The sequence below is a fragment of the Caretta caretta genome, chromosome 5, assembly GCF_965140235.1.
Source record: "Caretta caretta isolate rCarCar2 chromosome 5, rCarCar1.hap1, whole genome shotgun sequence".
NCBI classification, from domain to species: domain Eukaryota; kingdom Metazoa; phylum Chordata; order Testudines; family Cheloniidae; genus Caretta; species Caretta caretta.
This window is the reverse complement of record NC_134210.1, coordinates 39066354-39083244: the sequence shown is the minus strand read 5'-3', so window position 1 is coordinate 39083244 and position 16891 is coordinate 39066354. Positions and strand designations below refer to the sequence as shown.

At 41.4% G+C, this 16891-nt stretch overlaps 1 long non-coding RNA gene across 1 annotated transcript in view; it reads left to right on the top strand.

Annotated features, from left to right (window-relative positions):
• The first annotated feature begins 301 nt into the window (after positions 1-301).
• Positions 302-16891, top strand: part of LOC142072122 (uncharacterized) — a 338428-nt gene continuing 321838 nt past the window's right edge. The window contains exon 1 of the long non-coding RNA XR_012668414.1: positions 302-405. This is a non-coding gene — a long non-coding RNA (uncharacterized LOC142072122). The remainder of the gene's footprint in view (positions 406-16891) is intronic.

Below are 16891 nucleotides of genomic sequence, written 5' to 3'. Positions count from 1 at the left end.
GAGATCCGTCTCCATGTATCTTGTTAGGTTGACACAAGTCACCTGTTCTTCGGTTTAAACAATGAAGCTGTGATTTTTCTCTCTTTATTTTTCTCCCTCTCTGACAGAAAGCAATCCCAGATAAGCAGATTAATGTGTGGGGTAGCTCATCTTTATTGTTCTATTGCAGCACTTGCAGCTCTCTGGAGCCAGTTAGACTTGTTATGAGGAGCTAACTGATTGGCTGGTTCTTGAGCTCAGTTTCATAAATTATAGTCCAGCGTGTATGAGCGTGATTGCTACAGTTGCAGTAATCCAGAGGCCTGTCAGTTCCTGACTTTATGCATGTTTGCTCCTATATGTGTTTATAATATTGGCTTGGACTTTCCTGTCTTAAATAGTTTGCTATTGCATCTTCAGGAGTCTGTGAGTAATTTTGACTTTTCAAGTTAATTACATACTATAAAGAAGAATGCTTGTAATTAGGAAGTATTGTATTAGCTGCTGATTAACATTTGAGATACTGTACTGTATGAGATTCAATACAATTCACCTTGGGGCTATCAACCTGACAGGGTTAACACAGCATCAGGCTATAAATTCCTGTCAGCTTTATTTTAAATGAATTTTTTTCAGAAATGTGCCATGCTTTGACCCTCCATATTCTGTGTGTTTTACTATAAAAGTATGAGGATGCTATATTTTTGGGTTATTCATGCTGACATTGCACCTCATTAGTGTCAAATCAAAGGCATGTGATATATTTGCGTTAGGAAAAACCTCTTCATGCGGGTTGGACATAGTATGCTAGCTGTGGATGATGAATTATTAGGAGGAATGCACAGACTGCCAGTGTATAGTTTTTGGTTGTTTCTGGTTTGTTTTTTGTTTTAAGAAAAAGAGAATCTAGATGCTGTTCTCACATACAGTTTTTTAAAATACTGTAAAGTTTAAAGTAACTCCAAATTATTTTTAAATTCTGTTTTACGTGAATAATCTATGATTGTCATGTTTATAGCAAGCTAAATGCCAGCACATTAGAGTTTAGAAATTAAAAAGAGAACAAATCTACTCAACACTGAATTAAAAACCGAGTGGGAAATGCTGTTTGGGATTTGCAGTTTAATCAGATGAAGTTATCACAGTGACTCCCTGATTGGTTTCCTGAGATTGTTGAGTGTTACTTCTGTTGCAGTTGAGGTTTAAAACAATACAGAAGCAGACTGAGATCAGAAACTAGAAAACACTGAACTGATGTTCTACTACTCTATAGCAAATGCAGAGTGGTCACATTTATTGCTACAAATGCATCAGTTCATGAAAGGAGTTCACTAAGTAAACTTTCCTCAGTGCTTGCTTTTTGTAAACATCATTTTATAGTGTGTAATAAAGTTAGCACTTGTGGGTAAATTGCTTGTGTTAGTACATGCATTACAGTCTTTCTGTTAACCCATCTTAAGCCTTTGCTGTTTCTTGTTAAGTTTCTTTCTGTAGCTGTCCCTTCTCTGACAGATTAATGTAAGTAAGCAATAATTTTTCAATAGCATATTTTCTTCAGACAGCTGACTTGTACTGTACATTTGAAAGGTGTAAAGCTTTTTAGGCTGGGCTGAACATAGTTGTCTGAATATCTATGACATTTTGTCTTGATGTCAAACTTCTGTTAATTATTTTTGTTAGGAAATAAGTCTCGTGATTAATGTTGTGTATCTTTTTTTTTTTTAAAGTAGCCTTCACTTATGACATAAAAATAGGACTACAGTTAAAATGTGTTGCTATATATGTCACAGGAAAAAATTTGCTCTGCCAAAATTTTTATGGTTAAATCTCCTCCTTTTTGAAATGCATTTTTAGCTCTCTTACATGCTCAGTACAGAAGTAAGAGGTGAAATGTTTCTTTTATGCTAGTGGCCTTATATTTGCGGTGTATGTTTTAGAATACATGCAGATAGTATTCCTGCATTTCCTTGAATGGCTAATTTAACAGATACTGCACTGTATTCTGATATAAAGTGTCCATACTGTTGCTGTAACACATTGTACAATGTGCGAGTGATGCAAGGGAGCACTATAAAATGGAATTTAATGCTGCTGTGATTTTGTGAAGTATGTTTCTGTTACACATGGGTCATTATATTACTGTTAGTAAACAAACTTAGTACCACTAGAAGTTTCATGATACTAGACATAAAAGGCTTTTATTTAGTCAAGGTAAACTTTGAATGAACCACCTGCAACCAACTAAATGGTCTTTTATAGTAAGCAGACTTACCAATAGGCGTAGTATTACAGTTGTTCCATGTGTAAACTGTGTGTATACATAATTAATTTGTCTGGGATTATTCACATTTAGCCCTTGCAGAGAAAATGTAGTGTAAATGGTTACCTTATTGAAAAATATTTATATAAGGAATCATAGTTAGCTTTCCATTGGATGTAGAAGAGAAGTCTAGAATCAATCAGTGCAATTTCCATATATTGTGTGTGAGGTTTAGGAACAATTCTAGTTGATATTTCATCATCCAGACTATTGCCTGTTGCTGTTCAGTGCTTCTCACAAGTTATGGATCACCGGTTATGCTTTTTTGTCATTTGTAATCGCTTTTTTGTTATCCAGTCTGGATATTAATATTAAACTTGGAAGGATAAAACTTATTTGTGTTTAACACAAAAAGTAAAAGAAATCAATCTACGGAACAACTGGCGTATTTCTTAAGTGTATCACTTGGGGAAGTACCGTAGGCCATAATCCCAAGGGTAGTCATGTGAAAAGAGGTCTTATTGTAGCTGAGTAAATACATCCCTACAATGCGTTCAGTTCCATATTGTTACGAACTGAAAACTGATTGATTGAAAAGACTATTGGTGAGACTTAGTACATAACAATGTTACTCCACCAGTTCCTAGAGACTAAACACATCAGGGCCCCATTGTGCTGGACGCTGTACAAGATGGTCTCTGCCCTGAAGCAATTGCAATAAACAAAAATAGACAAAGGGCAGGAGGGAAAATAGAATACCATAGAAAGTGAAGTGCAGCCTTGGGCAAGTCACAGCAGGTCAGCAATCCAGCTAGGAGTGGAATTTCTATCTTCTAGGTCATGCTACCTTCCCCCTGAGGAAACGTTTCTGACCAGTAATATGTTTCAATAAGTGTAAAATACTAGAATAATCATTCAGAAAGCCTATGCTGGACCTTGTTTAACTGAACTGTTTAAAAACAAAACCAGTATTTTAAATGCTGTGAGCAGGGTAGGTACTTAAACTAGCACCCTAACTGTAATTTAAAAATAATGGGATTGGTGGCAGGGGATTTTTTGTAAAGGTTCCAAGATTTGGAGGCTTATCCTCACAGTAGAGTTAACTGGAGTTATACCTTGTGTGATGCCCTTAACTCAAGTCCTGTCTACCCACACACACACTCAACTTGAGTTCCCTGGCCTGTGGGGGTTTAGGCTAAAACTTGAGTTCTCATCTCATCAGAGATTAACATGACCAATTTGAAATGTGGATACAGGCTAGCTCCACTTGCACGCATCTAGAATCCTAAAAAAGTAGGGCTGGAAGGACCTTGAGAGTCCATTTTGTCCATCCCTCCTGCTCTGAAGCAGGATTTAGTATACCGAGACCACACCTGACAGACGTTTTTCTTAAAAACGTCCAAGGATGAGGATTCTACAGCCAGCCGGTTCCAGTGCTTAACTATCCTTGATCGTTAGAAAGCTTTTCCTAATATCCAGCCTAAACCTCCCTTGCTGCAAACTAAGCCAATTACTTCCTCCCCTACCCTCAGTTGATATGGAGAACAATTGATCACAGTTCTCTTTATAATCTTTTACATATTGGAAGACTGCTATTAGGTCCCCCATCTTCTCTTCTCAAAACTGAACATGCCCGGTTCTTTTAAGCTTTCCTCATAGGTCAGGTTTTCTAAACCTTGTATCATTTTTGTTGTTCTCCTCTGGAGTCTCTCCAATTTGTCCACATCTTTGCTAAAGTGTGGCACCCAGAATTGGACACAATACTTCAGCTGAGGCTGAGTATAGCAGGACAATTACTTCTCTTGTCTTGTATATGACTGTTACTACATCACAGGATTACATTTGCCCTTTTGTAACTTCGTTGACTGATATTCTGTTTGTCATCTGCTATAACCCCCAGATCCTTTTCAGCAGTACTGCTACCTAGCCAGTTATTAGCTAGTCCTCTAATGCTAATACTAATTGCTAGTCCTCCAGTACATTCCCAAAATTCCCCCCATGTGTCCATAAAGGACAGACAAGTTCTCCCACAATTCACTTGGACAGAATTGGTCGAGTGGCTCAGCTTATTGAAGTGCAAAGAACAATGGGATGTGCCACAGATGAGCTAGTGCAGTACCAGTGTGGACAGAGCAGCTCAAGTGGTACTTCACAGTCTGGCCGCTCTCATTCCAACCAACTTGAGTGAGGTAACTTGAGATAAATCTATGTGAAGACCTACCCTGGAACTGATCTCTTTGACCCAGTAAAGACCAAATTTACTAATTTTTTTTGGAAACAACGCCTAGGGGCACATTAGGGATCAAGTCTTCTTTGTGCTAGGCACTGTACAACCAACCAGAGGCATTGAAACAATTTTTATAATGGGGGTACTGATATACATTGAACCAAATTGTAAATAATGTGTATATAATGGAAATCACTTCAAGCCAGGGGGTGCACCAGCACCCCTAGTTCCAGCACCTATGCAACCAGCATAAAAATAGTCCTTGCCCCAGAAAGCTCACAATCCAGGAACATATTTACCTTCAGGCCATGCCAAAAGATTTATCTATTTTTCCCAGGCTCTTGGTAAGGTTTGGTCGGCAGTGCTGAAAGGACAGCTGAAGTTTATTAGATAACTTGTTGTTTTATGCATTGATGTTGATGTGACAGGTTCCCCCCGGGGTTCTACCTGGAACTGGAATACCACTGAGCCCCCCTGAACCATCAGCCTGGGCTCCCTCTCACACTGTGCTGCTGTGAGAAGTTGCTAAACTCTTTAAGCTTGCTCTTTCAATCAGCATATACACCGATAGGGACACACCCAGCTGTAGTAATATGCAGACAGGCTTTCTGACCAGCCCCTGCATGGGAAGGCTATACAGCTCGGGCACTTACCAACTTTTCAGGCACCCCCCCCCCTTCTGGAGGGTAAACCCAAAATTATACCATCTTGCACTGCACAGGGAACTGTACAGTGTAAGCTCATCAAATTCGCCCTCTCGCGCAGTATGGAGAGAGAGATGCAACCGCCTTCTTCCCCAAGCTATGATTTCCATACACTGGTTTTAGACAAAACAAAAACAAGTTTATTAAATACAAAAGATGGATTTTAAGTGATTATAAAGGATAGCAAACAGATCAAAACATTTTACCTAGCAAATAAACAAAAATGCAATCTAAGCTTAATATACTAAAGAGATTGGATATGAGTTGCAAATTCTCATCCTAATTTTTGATTTAGGCAGTTTGCAGAGATTCTTGAGGGCAAGCTGCACTTGCTTGCAGCTTCAAATCCCAGGTATTCCTTTCACAAGCAAGAAATCCGTCTGGCCTGGGTTCAGCTCTTCTCCCCCAGTCCAGTCCTCCTTCCTCAGGTGTTTTCAGGAGTCTCTTTGGCTGGGGAGTCTGTGAAGAACTCTGATGATGTCACTCCCCTGCCTTAAATAGCTTTTGCATATGGCAGGAGCCCTTTGTTTCCAGGCGTAGTTCCTACACCTTTCAGTGGAAAAACACTGGTATTCCAAGATGGAGTCCAGTACCAGGTCACTTGGTAACATGTCCCTGTAGGGTCACAGCAGCCATAACTCGTAAGCTGTTTGTAGCATCCTCAGGAAGGCTCCCCGGTGGGAGATTAGCTTCTTCCAAGACCTGTTGTTTTCCCTAATAGCCCTTCCCAGCTGGCCATCTAGACCAGAGGTGGGCAAACTAAGGCCTGAGGGCCGCATCTGGCCCACAGGACCCTCCTGCTGTGCCCCTGAGCTCCTGGCCCAGGAGGCTAGCCCCCTGCCCCTCCCCTGCTGTTCCCCCTCCCCCACAGCCTCAGCTCGCTGTGCTGCCAGCTCTGTGCTATGCTGTGGCGTGGCTGGCTCCAGCTGGGCGGCACGGCTGCTCGCCCTGGTGCTTTGGGCAGCGTGCTGTAGCTGTAGCCACTGGTGCTCCAGGCAGTGCGGTAAGGGGGCAGGGAGCGGGCGGGGGTGGAGGGGGGGTGGATAGAGGGCAGGGGAGTTTGGGGTGGTGGTCAGGGGGTGGGGGTGTGGATGGGGTCGGGGTGGTCAGAGGTCAGGGAACAGGGGCGTGGAACAGGGGTCCAGGGGGCAGTCAGGAAGGAGGGGGGGGTTGGATGGGGTGGTGGGGGGCCGTCAGGGAACAGGGGGGGTTGGATGGGGCAGGAGTCCCGGGGGGGCCATCAGGGGGGTCAGATAGGGGTGGGAGCTGGGCCATGCCTAGCTGTTTGGGGAGGCACAACTAGCCCTCCATACAATTTTGGAAACTCGGTGTGGCCCTCGTCCAAAAAGTTTGCCTGCCCCGATCCAGACTGATTGCATTCTGCCGAGTGGTTGTTCCCCAGGTCTAAACATATTTGTAATAGATGCATAGACAATATTCCTAACTTCAGATACCAAAATGATACATGCATACAAATAGGATAATCAGTGAATCATAACCTTTTCAATGATCTCTTACATGACCTGTCTTGCACAAAATACTTCATAGTTATGCCATACTCATATCATATGATGTTACTATGAAGAATTTGGGTCATAATGCCATAGTTGGTCTGGATGGACAAGTTGTATAAATAGGTAAATCTATTTTAAATACAATATTGGCATGTGTGTAGAGCTTTAGGTATTTATTTAAATTTGAAGAAATGAACCCAAATTGCTCTCCTTGAGTGAAACTTTAGGGGCTGACACTATACTAGTAATTACCAGTGTGAGCTGGACTGTCAGTTCTACCAAGAGAATTTATATCAAAACTATGCAACATGTTTTGGAGAGTTTTAGTAAATATTTTTGATCACAGATAGCTCTATTTTTACACGTTACAATACTCTAGAATATTGGCTACAGCTGTGTCCTACTTTTATCTGTTACAATCTTCTCATGGGCAGCTACAGTAAGACTTGAGCAGCCAGTAGAAATACCTTTGGTGTGTGTGGGAGGCGTGTGTGTGTGTGCGCGTAAGCGTATGCCAATTTTGCTGTCCCCCCCCACAAATGTAGAAGTCAGGAAATCAGGTTTGTTTGCCTTTTGTGAAGTACACCCACGTCATTCAATGCACACTGCTTCTTTACATATGCGCCTTTCAGAGGGTCCTTCGTGCAAACAACTGATGGAGAAACACTCTTACAAAAACACTGAAAGGCACACACTATCTGCTTAGTAATGCATTTATTACATGTCTTTGCTTCTGCTAGCAATTCATATCAGCTCTGGGAATTAAATACAGGGCATAGTGAGTAGAGGATTTGACAGCATCTTCTGTTGCTGTTGCCATGGAATGTTGTTTGAATTTTATTAGTAAGGGAGCGTAAAAGAATATACAGTCCCTGATGCTTGAATAAACATCCTCTGGTACTGCATCATTTATCATACTGTGTAAATGTGCTCTGGTGAGACGGAAGTACCTAGCAATATGACCAACCTATTATGTCATCTTATATCTATGAAACATTGCAATATATAAAAATTCTTTTAATAGTTGATAATGGGTACTCTAAAGTTCAAAAGGAAAAGTGGAATTTCATTAAGTCTAAAATGTACTGTACTTCCTTTGTTTTTCTTCTTGATTGTAATTTGTTCTCTATTTACACATCAAAATTATCCACCAACAATATAACGTAGGTCCCAGGGCTTGAGAACTGGATAAACAAGTCAAGGTCCGTCAGAAATCCTTTCTTTTACTCTTTTTTTTTTAAATGGGAGGAGTTTTGTCTTAGTTATAAGCTTCTTAAAATAAAACCACTACATTGACTTAGGGGAAAAATATGACAGACTGCGTACATACACACACATCTTGATATTGTAAGTCATTGACTCTTCATGTGACTGTCAGTAAAGGGTGCTGCACAAGCTATTAAGTTTCATCTGTGAGTCCTATAAATGTTTGGAATCTGCAGTAAATTGAGTATGTCTCCTCCGTCAGGGATAGTATTCACAGAATACATAAGTCAAGAAAAGACTGTGGAGGGGGAGAAGTTGAATTTGTCTCATTGCAGGATAGTTGGGGTATCAGAATACAGATGTGCATTGGAGAGCAGGTTGCCCCATAACTTGCCTCGCAGTGGCAATTCCGTCCCTTAGGGCTGGGCCTGGCTCCCTGCCCCAGGCATTCGGACCTGGTGCATGGGGTTGCAGTGCCACTCAGTTTTGGCCCGGTTCACCCTCCAGCATGCTGGGGGTGGAGCAGCAGGGACTAGTTTGAGCGAGAGTGGTGTTACAACCTGGTGCAGGGGGTCACAGCATTGCTCAATACCTGCGCCAAACCTGAGTGGCACTGCTGCCCCGTGCGCCAGGTTGCAATGCCACTCAGTCAAATTCCATGGGTTTGGGGGACCTCTCAAACTGCCCCTTTTGTGTCCCCTCCTGAGGGGTTCTGTTTGTGTGTGCTGTGTGTTTAGGGGTCACCTCGAGGTAAGTTGGATGTTTGGGGTGGGGAAGGAGGCAGTTCTATGGCCTGTTGTGGGAAAGTATGTGGATAGAACAAGTCATGGGACCTAGCAGGTGGCTGAATTGTGTGGTGTGTAAACAGGGCTAGGAAAAGTGGAAACCTGGTTTTTCAGGTCGACAGGAACCCAGAACTTCAGGGGTACAAGCCCACTGACTAGATTTCGCTTAATCATGCAAACCATGGGTGATAGGCATTTTAAGTAAATCTTTGGAAAACCTAATAGTCTTAGAACCATAGGGCTGGAAGGGACCACAAGGATCATCTAATTGTTGTATCGGCAAGGTACTTACAAGCTTCAACAGGACTTTATTTTCAAAGTGGAAACCTCTTTACCAAGCTGCTGCTGCACCCTCTGTAGCTTTCTCCCAGCCTCTCAACTTCTCCCCCGCTCCTTCTTGTTTCCTGTCCTTTCAGACTCCCAACAGCCAGTGCTCCCAATTCTAATAATTACAAGCAACATCTAAACACCACACTAATCTAACTCCTTACCAAGATGCAGGATTTGTTGTGTCTAAAAACCAGTCCAGACAGGTGGCTCTCCAGCCTCCTTTTGAAACCTCCAGTGAAGGAGTTTCCAAAACCTCCCTAGGCAGTCTGTTCCATTGTCCTACTGTTCTTATACTTAAGATGTTTTTCCTGAGGTTAATCTAAATATGCTATGATGGAGTTTGACCCCATTGCCTCTTGTCCTGCCCTTTGTGGCAAGAGAGAACAACTTTTCTTCATCTTTTTTATGGCAGCCTTTCAAGTATTTGAAGACCACTATCATGTCCCCACTTAATCTCCTCTTTTCCAAATTAAACATACTCGGTTCAGTTAGCCTTTGCTCCTACGACTTGCATTCCATCCCTTTGATCATATTTGTTGCTTGCCTCTGGATCCTTTCCAGTTTCTCTACATCCTTTCTATACATTGGTGACCAAAATTGGACACAGTACTCCAGCTGAGGCCTAATCAGAGCCACGCAGAGTGGGGTACTATCACCTCCTGTGAGTTGCATGCTTGTGCCTCTGTTAGTGCAACCTAAAATGGCATTTGCTTTTTTATTAATTCATTTTTTTTTTTGCAACAGCATCACATTGCTAATTCATGTTGAGGTTATGATCCACCACAACTCCCAAATCCTTTTCAGCAGTGCTGCTGCCAAGCCAGTTATTCCCCATTCTGTATTTGTGCATTTGGTTTTCCTTCCCTAAGTGTAGCACCTTTCATTTGTCTTTGTTGAATTGCATTTTGTTGTCTATAGCCCAGTTCTCCAATTTATCAAGATCCCTCGGAATTTTAGCTCTATCCTCCAAAGTGTTGGCAATCCCCCTGATCTTTGTGTCATCCACAAATTTAATCAGTCTGCTTTCTATTCCCACATCCAGGTCATTAATAAAGATGTTAAACAACGCTGGACCCAGAAAAGATCCTTATGGAACCCAACTTGAGATCTCCCTCCAATCTGACATCTTTCCATTAATAGTTATTCTTTGTTTGTGGTTGTTTAACCAATTCTTTATCCACTTAATGGTAGTTCTGCCGAACCTGCATTTCTCCAGCTTACTTATCAGAAAGTCATGTGGGAATGTGTCAAAAGCCTTGCTGAAGTCCAGGTATAGAATCATAGAATATAAGGGTTGGAAGGGACCCCAGAAGGTCATCTAGTCCAACCCCCTGCTCAAAGCAGGACCAATTCCCAGTTAAATCATCCCAGCCAGGGCTTTGTCAAGCCTGACCTTAAAAACCTCTAAGGAAGGAGATTCTACCACCTCCCTAGGTAACGCATTCCAGTGTTTCACCACCCTCTTAGTGAAAAAGTTTTTCCTAATATCCAATCTAAACCTCCCCCACTGCAGCTTGAGACCATTACTCCTCGTTCTGTCATCTGATACCATTGAGAACAGTCTAGAGCCATCCTCTTTGGAACCCCCTTTCAGGTAGTTGAAAGCAGCTATCAAATCCCCCCTCATTCTTCTCTTCTGCAGGCTAAACAATCCCAGCTCCCTCAGCCTCTCCTCATAACTCATGTGTTCCAGACCCCTAATCATTTTTGTTGCCCTTCGCTGGACTCTCTCCAATTTATCCACATCCTTCTTGAAGTGTGGGGCCCAAAACTGGACACAGTACTCCAGATGAGGCCTCACCAATGTCGAATAGAGGGGAACGATCACGTCCCTCGATCTGCTCGCTATGCCCCTACTAATACAAGAAAAATCCACTGCTTTCCTCCTATCCACCAAATCAGTTACCCTGTTGAAGGAAATCGAAGTGGTTTGGCATGATTTGTTCTTGGTAAATCCATGTTGGCTGCTAGTGATTACCCCTTTATCCTCCAGGTATTCACAAATTGAATGTTTTATATATTGCTCTAGTATCTTTCCAGGCATCGAAGTCAAGCGACTGGTCTATAGCTCCCTGGCTTCTCCTTTCCCCCTTTTTAAAGATGGGCACTACATTAGCCTTTCTCCAGTCTTCCAGGAACTCTCCTGTCATCCATGAGTTGGCACATATTATTGCCAGTGGCTCAAAAATTGCTTCAGCTAATTCCTTCAGTACCCTCAGGTGAATAGCATCAGTCCCCGCTGATAGGAATTCATTCAAATTAGTCAGAAGATCTCTGACATGTTCTGAACTTATCCAGTCATTTAAGTTGGAAAGAGCTTTTAGGTAGATTATCTATGTCAGCTCTTTGTATTACAGTATGAGTGAGTGCTCCTAAATTATTCCTAATTGTTGATGGCTGATTCCACACGCCGTTGTGGTGGTTTTTCCTTTGGACTAGGCAGCTGTTATATTTACTCCAAACAGTTCTGCTACAGTTTAAGCTCTTTGGACTGGTCATTGCTTAAAAAAATTAATATTCAACAGTAAATAGAGTGATATCTGAGAACAGTTATTTTCTATTAATAGCATAGGAGTGTGCTGCTGTAATAACTATAGACAAATGTTGACTTTTTAACGGTGACAATTGTTACAATTTGTTTGGTTCTTACGAACTGATAGTAGTTTCTGTTTAGTAGTTTCACTCCTGAATATGATCACTTTGGTTAATCTTTCCTCATATATATTTTTTACATCTTGCTCATTTTGTCTGTCCTTTCTGAAAGTGTGGGCCAAAACTTAGCGCAGTACTCCAAATGGGCACAACACAGTACTGTTGTACAGAGTACAGTAACTAATAATGGGGTCTGTTGTCTTGCATGTGATACTTCTGTTGATATCCCCAAAAATAGTATCTTACCATGGAAGTAAAAGAAACATTTTGGAGATACATGTAAAATTATTTTTAATAAGGCTTCTTTGTTCTCTTGATAGGAAAATCTGCCTTTTTAATAGCTGTGCCTCTTGAGTGCCCCCTCATGGCTCTTCAGTGCCCTGCCTCAGTTTCTCTTTTTGGGATCTTCAAAGACTGACAAGAGATGGTCACAAGTCCAGTAAACACCATCCTTTTTGGAGTCTGGTTTATTAACGTGTGGTTCAAAATAAACACACAGAAGTATCCTCCCCACCCACCCCAGTCTTAAGCTAGGCACAGCTCCTGCTCTCTGAGCAGCTGGAGAAGATGCAAGACCTGGTCTGCCTTTTCTGCCTTCTTCCCAAAAGGAGAACAAAACTTCCAGCTAGGGCTTTCTAGTGAGCCATTACTCCCTGGGCTTCCCGTGTGGAGTCCCCTTTATTCAGGGACTACTGCAGGAGACTTTCTCTTCCTTGGGTCTTCTCTCTGCAATCCCCCAGCAGACCCAGGGTTCTGCTTCTTGACTATCCACAAGCCTCTGTTTTTCTGTCCACCCTGTCCCCCCTCGGTTGAATCATATGATAGTCTGTCAGGGGACTTAATTCATTCTCTGCACCTGGGGAGGCAAATCTGCTATCACAGGTGGGCCAAGACCTGTTTCCCTTTAAAAGGATCAGGCACCCTATGACAATATCCAAAATAAGAAGAGAAGTCATAACTTTGTCCATCTATTTTATGTCTTTTATAATACAGGGATGTGCCAAGGAGGGAGCTGATCTTAAATCCATGTGAGATCTGGGCACTAATTTGAAATTTAGCTTGTCTATAAAGCTAAAATGGATCTCATGTAGCAACGTCCTCCCTAATTTTCTGCCAACCGGTATGCATTTTTCCTCTGTTGGTTAGTGCATTAAGTTTTATAGAGAAGAATCCATTTCTTAAATGTATACATATCCCTGTTTTCCATGCCTCCTCCTACTGAGCATCCCAACATACAATTACTGCAGTGAAAAGTATCCAGAGCATATGTGCTGGCCATCACACAGAAGAGCTTCACAATATAAATCATGTGCTCTAAACCTCATATTAAAATTTAAAGTAAAGCTTAGATTTTTAATCCTTTTCACCTTTCACAGTCTAAATACTGTACACAGCATGAAAACCCAACCCACACTGAGGTCTGAACATCTGTGGCTCATCCATTTTAACATATGGCTAGGTCTGTGATGTTCCAGACATTCAAGCACAATGTGGTGTTTGGCACAAGTGTATGTTGTGCATCTACCTATCCTTGATCACTTAAAAAGATTGTTCCTGCTTCAGCTTTTTGCTATATGAAATTCCTCATTGTGTGGTGTTCCGGGGGGGGAGGCATAGAGGCTCTTCTATGTGCCACTGTTATCTCCATATTGAGATTAATTATGGTGGGTAGTGGAAGTTGCAAATTATTGCTTCAGTTGTTTATAAATGACATATAAAATGATATATCAATGGATAGAAAATAGTGTGTGTGTGTTGTGTGTTTGTATTTAATACTAAACAAGACCATGATTAGTTGAGAGTTGAAAAACAGGTATCAATATTCTGTGTATTTTAACTAGAATAAAGGGGTACATGATACTTACCTACACGAACCCCTCTTTAATTTTGGGATGTTTTACATAAATCCAGCAAATTGTTTGAAAAAATCTGTCCCTTTCCATAAATTCATTTTGGATTAAGAGAACCCCACATGATAGCACAACAGAGCATGAGAACATTCAATCCAGACATATGTCACTTCCTAAAGTCCTCTCGTAGAACGTAACAGTAAGATCCTTCTTGAGCACATTCAAAATCATGGGCCCTGTAGCATGACTGACTGTGCGAATACTCATGTATAGTATAACACACTGGAGGACAGGCATAATTCCAAAATACCAAAAAAGATACAACTTAGACAAACAAGAAAGCCATTCTTAGAAGAATTTTTCCATATGCGGGAGTACTTGAAATAAGGCATTTTAAAAACAGAACAAAAAAAAGTCCTAGGAAATAGATGCATCAAAGCAATGGATTTAAAGAGCCTTTTCATCTCCAAGTTAGCATGCTTTTAAATCTGATTTAGGTCAATAGTGAACAAACGTTATCATATCAAAGCATCTGGAAGAATTTGTGGTCTTGGTCCATTTCCTAATAGGCAGTTACCTGGAGCTGTTGACATAGTTTCAGAACATGGGCAATCTTCTACCATCATAATTATTGTGAAATACTCTCTGGCTGGAACTCTGATAAGCCACTAATGAATAGACATGAAAATTATTTCCTCATTTTGAAATGGCATGCAGGAACTTGAAGTGGTGTTCTGTGGCTAGAGGGTTTCATTCTCCAGAGCTCTTGTTCATGTTCATGAAAGGAGCTAGAAACTCTTGCTCAGCCCCTGCAGTCCTAGTAGGGAGCATGCTTGGTTGTTCTGTGGGGATGATGCATGTACATGTAGAAGCTGAGAGGGAATAAAACGTGCTCAAGGTATATGGAATCTTCAGAGAAGTTAACTGCCAAACCCGAACAAGTCACTACTGAGCATGTCCCTGACACCAGCGCAACCCTCCCTGCCAAATAAGTCCCTGCTACAAAGCATGCAGACACAAACTTCTCAACAAAGTTGTACAACTTATTTTTAATATGAGCAAACTTGATTCTCAGGAATGGATGAACTATGTTAGCTGGTATGTCCCAAAACAATTTGGCATGAGGCAAACCCCTGACATGGGAAATTTCAGCCCAAACAGTTAGTCTGGCAAAGTTATAAGCAATGGAAAACAGGGTTTTATGACAGAAAGTGTTGCTCAACCTCTGCTAATTGGCATAGCTGGTAATGATGCATAAATTTTAGTTGATCATGTCCAAGTCAGATCTGGTGTCATTTTGTCTCATTTACAACTTTATAAGATTGTGGTTCTTGAAAATGAATACATTTATTTTCAACACTGATTTTAACTGACCTTAAAAAACCTAACTAAACAAAACACCACTCTTCTCAGTGGTGACAATGGATTTTGCTATTTAGTTTTCACTTTTTAATTAATAGAGCTAGGATTGAAATATGCCACATATTGTGTAGCCTGATTATTATGGAAACCAGGTTTAATATTCATTGATATGTTCTTTGGTCCTTTGTCACTACACTTCCAATAGAGATCTGGTAAATAATCAAATAATCCCAACTAAACATGAGAATTTGCATCTCTGAATTAGGATATAATTTTGCTGCTTCTTTTCTCTGAAATGTTATATGGACATAAAAAAAAGAGAGAAAATAATTGATTCAAAATGAAACATTGTTTTCACAGAAAACAGATTACTGTGGGGGAAATGGCAAATTGACACAAGTGAGGATTGACTAATTTGAAGTATGATTATGAAGTATGATTTAACTGGGAATTGGTCCTGCTTCGAGCAGGGGGTTGGACTAGATGACCTTCTGGGGTCCCTTCCAACCCTTATATTCTATGATTCTATGAAGGAACACAGCAGAAAAATTCAAAGTTCACTTCCAAAATTAAATATTTTGTGACCTCATGATTTTTCATCAGCAGTTGGACTTTATACATTCATCTGTCATTAGCAGTGTGTTCAGAAGTGTTGCTGAATTGATAATGCTGAGAATGGAAAATATGTATTGTAAAGTTTTACACTGCCACTCGTTTCTGCAGTGTCTGAGGGCCTTCCATGTAAAACAGGTAACAATAGCAAGGCTTGTAGTGGACTTCATTATCAGAGGGGTAGCTGTGTTAGTCTGTATCGACAAAAACAACGAGGAGTCCAGTGGCACTTTAAGACTAACAGATTTATTTGGGCATAAGCTTTAGTGGGTAAGAGAACCACTTCTTTAGATGCATGGAGTGAAAATTACAGATGCAGGCATAAATATACTAGCACATGAAGAGAAGGGAGTTACCTTACAAGTGGAGAACCAGTGCTGACAAGGTCAATTCAGTTAGGGTGATGTGGGCCACTCCCAATAATTGATGAGGAGATGTCAATACCCAGAGAGGGGAAATTGCTTTTGTAGTGGGCCAGCCACTCCCAGTCCCTATTCAAACCAAAATTAATGGTGTTAAGTTTGCAAATGAAATTGCAGCTCTGCAGTTTCTCTTTGAAGTGTGTTTTTGAAGTATTTTTTATTGAAGGATGGCTACTTTTAAATCTGTTATAGAATGTCCAGGGAGATTGAAGTGTTCTCCTACTGGCTTTTGTATGTTACCATTCCTGATGTCAGATTTGTGTCCATTTATTCTTTTAGGTAGAGACTGTCTGGTTTGGCCAATGTACATGGCAGAGGGGCATTGCTGGCACATGATGGCATACATCACATTAGTAGATGTGCAGGTGAATGAGCTCCTGATGGTGTGGCTGATGTGGTTGGGTCCTCTGATGGTGTCGCTAGAGTAGATATGGGGACAGAGTATACAGCGGGGTTTGTTACAGGGGTTGGTTCCTAGGTTAGTGATTCTGTGGTCTGGTGTGTAGTTGCTGGTGAGTATTTGCTTCAGGTTGGGAGGCTGCCTGTAAGCGAGGACTGGTCTTTCTCCCAAGGTCTGTGAGAGTGAAGGATTGTTTTCCAGGATAGGTTGTAGATCATTGATGATGTGCTGGAGAGGTTTTAAATTGTGAACAAACAGCATCACTTGCCCCATAACCTCAGCTGTACAGAATGCAATGCCATCAACAGCCTAAGAAACAACTCTGACATTATAATCAAAGGGCTGACAAAGAAGGTGCTGTAGTCCTCGTGAACAGGTTGGATTATGAACAGGAGGCTGCCAGGCAACTCTCCAACACCACATCCTACAGGCCACTATCCTCCAATCCCACTGAGGAGTACCAAAAGAAACTACACCATCTGCTCAAGAAACTCCCTGCTACAGCACAGGAACAAATCTACATAGAAACACCCCTGGAACCCCAACCAGGGGTATTCTATCTGCTACCTTTTAAGTTGCCAGCCCTGG